The sequence below is a fragment of the Oncorhynchus keta genome, chromosome 28 (genome assembly GCF_023373465.1).
Source record: "Oncorhynchus keta strain PuntledgeMale-10-30-2019 chromosome 28, Oket_V2, whole genome shotgun sequence".
NCBI lineage: Eukaryota > Metazoa > Chordata > Actinopteri > Salmoniformes > Salmonidae > Oncorhynchus > Oncorhynchus keta.
This window is the reverse complement of record NC_068448.1, coordinates 37,907,121-37,910,507: the sequence shown is the minus strand read 5'-3', so window position 1 is coordinate 37,910,507 and position 3,387 is coordinate 37,907,121.

The window sequence follows — 3,387 nt, the reverse complement described above, 5'->3', positions numbered from 1 at the left end:
TATTTTTTGCTTTCTTGAGTAAGGCAGCTCAAATGCAGGTGTTTAAGCATAGTGCTTTCTGTGGTGGTGGTGGGGCAGCCAGTGGAAATACGGAGCGTTGGGGTTGGTAATGTTCTCGAGTTGTGCCGTGATTGGGTAATGTTTTCTAGTTGCGCTGTGATTGGCTCAGTGTTCTGCCATATTTAATGGTGAAGCTTAAATTCAAGCCCCTTAGGTGCTGCCATAGTTACATTAGAAGTGCCCATCCCAGAAGGCTCAGGGGGTCCCGAGTGGCGCAGCGGTCTAAGGCACTGCATCACTATAGACCCTGGTTCGATTCCAGGCTGTATCACAAGAGTTGGCCTTCATTGTAAATAAGATTTTTTTTCTTAACTGACTTGCATATTTAAATAAAATAGGTCATTGGACACAGATAAAATTACATCAAATCACATATCTACAGTAACTTTGATTGGACTGATCATGTCAACATCATACTTTCAAAATCTTAGCTAGCAGTCATTATGAATCAAGTCAACAATCTGATGGGAAATGCTTTTTAATTATTGTCGTATGAAGAGAAATAATATAATGTATTGGTGCTCATCGGCCATTGGACAACAAGAAGACAGAGTGGCAGAATAAATTCAACCACACCTTTGTTTCATACAAAATCGGAGAGCATGTCCAGTGAAGTCCACAAAGCATATTGCATGTAACAAACCATTACATAACCTACAGCATGGTCAAGCAAGTGTATGTTTCCGACATTTTCAGACCACTAAACTATTGATTTAGAACCACAGAGAGTTACTGCAAGTTGCATAGAAAATAGGAGCTACCTCCACTATTCCAGCACCATTTCGACTTAAACATTTCAATATCATCAAATCACCTATGCTTAGTCTAATACAATGACAACTAAAAGATAACAAAAACAATTTACTCCAATCAAAGCTAAATATGTGGCTGTCCATGGTTCTGATTTGTGAGCGTGCAAGTAGAAAAAACATGTTGACTCAAGCTACTTGTAGGGAAATGTCAATGCCATCCTCCTCTTTCGTGTTGACAAAAGAGTATATCACTCTGTCATACAGTACAAACTTTTTTTGTTATCCTAATCTACCTGGCAAAATGCTTGCTCGCTAGCCTAACTTCATTTCAAGGGAAACATTAGCTAGCATGAGCCTTCTAGCCTACATCTAGCTACATATTGAACTTCCATCCTCTCTCAGACCAGGTGCACAATGTATGAACTCATGGTGGGATCAGAATTGCTGTTATAATCATTGGCCAGTATGGAGAATTAAGTAAAACTACAAGTCCAAATCCCCATCGCCATTCATGGCTAATTTAGGAAAGGGACAAGTTTAGCTAGCTAACCACCGGAAGACAACATCACAACGAGATGCATAATGAGTTTCTATCAATGACGTATACAATCTAGGTGATGTGATTGGAGTGAAGCCAAATCAAAACTGGCTTCCCTTGACACTTTTTTTGGGGTGCGCCAGGACCATTCAAAGTTGAGCTAACTCAGTTTAGCTCAACACTGATTGGCTACTATTTTGTGAAAGTTTTTTTTATCAAGGGAGGCCAAATGCTTACAGGCTTCCCTACATTCAATGCTATGGGTGGCAACAATCTAATACTCATTTGGACCAGACAGCATTAGATAGATGGCCAACACATACAGAGACGAATCGAGCTGTTTTGCTCTCTTGGATGCTTTCTCCGGTGACATTCATTCATCCTTTCGTGAATTTAAGGGAAATGTTGAAACAGAAAAATATATATATATATACATACACACACACCCACCCACCCACTGCCTTTGACAGGTATTTAGACATTGTATTTAGACTTTTTCCACATTTTGTTAGGTTACAGTCCTATTCTAAAAAATATATATTTTTTAAATTCCCTCATCAATCTATGCACAAAACCCCATAATGACAAAGGAAAAAACTTTATTTTTTATTTATTTTATTTTATAAATGTTAATTTATTAAATAAAAAAATATTACATTTACATAAGTATTCAGACCTTTTACTCACTAATTTGTTGAAGCACCTTTGGCAGCAATTACAGCAGAGTCTTCTTGGGTATGCCGCTACAAGCTTGGCACACCTTTTCCTGTAGTCCACGATCATCACCTTTGTCTTGATCATGTTGAGGGAGAGGTTGTTGTCCTTGCACCACACTGTCAGGTCTCTGACCTCCTCCCTATAGGCTGTCTTATTGTTGTCAGTGATCAGGCCTCCCACTGTTGTGTCATCAGCATACTTAATGATAGTGTTGGAGTCGTGCCTGGCCGTGCAGTCATGAGTGAACAGGGAGTACAGGAGGGGACAGAGGATGCACCCAAGGGGATATAGCAGCTAATGACCCCTGAACGCACAGCCGCTAATCTGCGGCCTGCTAGCTATCTAAAGCACATTGGACTGCTGGCTTAAGATGCCCTTCGGACATATTTCTTCGGCCACTATACATATTTTGCCAATTGGCCTGGTTTACCACACGGAGCCCTGCTGATTCGTCCGCTGATGTAACTGCACGAGGCGGCCACAACAGACTTTCCTCTGTCGCGTCATCCCTGTCGCTTCATCCCTCTAAGGCCTTTCTGTTAGCCTGCTAGCCCCGTGCCGCTAGCTGCCTGACGCCACGTACTGGACTTGTATGATCACCCGGCTACGCATGCCTTTCCCTAACGTCACCATGCCGTGTCGATTGCTGTTCTGGTTTGTAACAGTTGTTTTATTTCACTGTAGAGCCTCTAGCACTGCTCAACACGCCTCGGCTAAAAATTTAGTTCCACCCCCCACACACACAGTGACATCACCTGGTTTAAATGCTATCTTTCATTATCACTATATGCACAGGTTTACCCCCACTGTATTCACATCCTACTATACCTTTGTCTGTACATTATGCCTTGAATATATTCTACCGTGCCCAGAAATCTGCTCCTTTTACTCTCTGTTCTGAACGTACTAGGCGTCCAGTTCTATTAGCCTTTAGCCGTACCCTTATCCTACTCCTCCTCTGTTCCTCTGGTGATGTAGAGGTTAATCCAGGCCCTGCAGTGTCTACTTCCATTCCCATCCCCAGGCTCTCTCATTTGTTGACTTCAGCAACCGTAAAAGCCTTAGTTTCATGCATGTTAACATTAGAAGCCTCCTCCCTAAGTTTGTTTTATTCACTGCCCTAGCACACCAATCCGGATGTCCTAGCCGTGTCTGAAACCTGGCTTAGGAAGACCACCAAAAACCTTAATTTCCATTCCTAACTATAACATTTTCCGACAAGATAGAACTGCCAAAGGGAGCGGTGTTGCAATTTACTGCAAAGATAACCTGCAGAGTTCTGTCTTACTATCCAGGTCTGTACCCAAACAATTTGAGCTT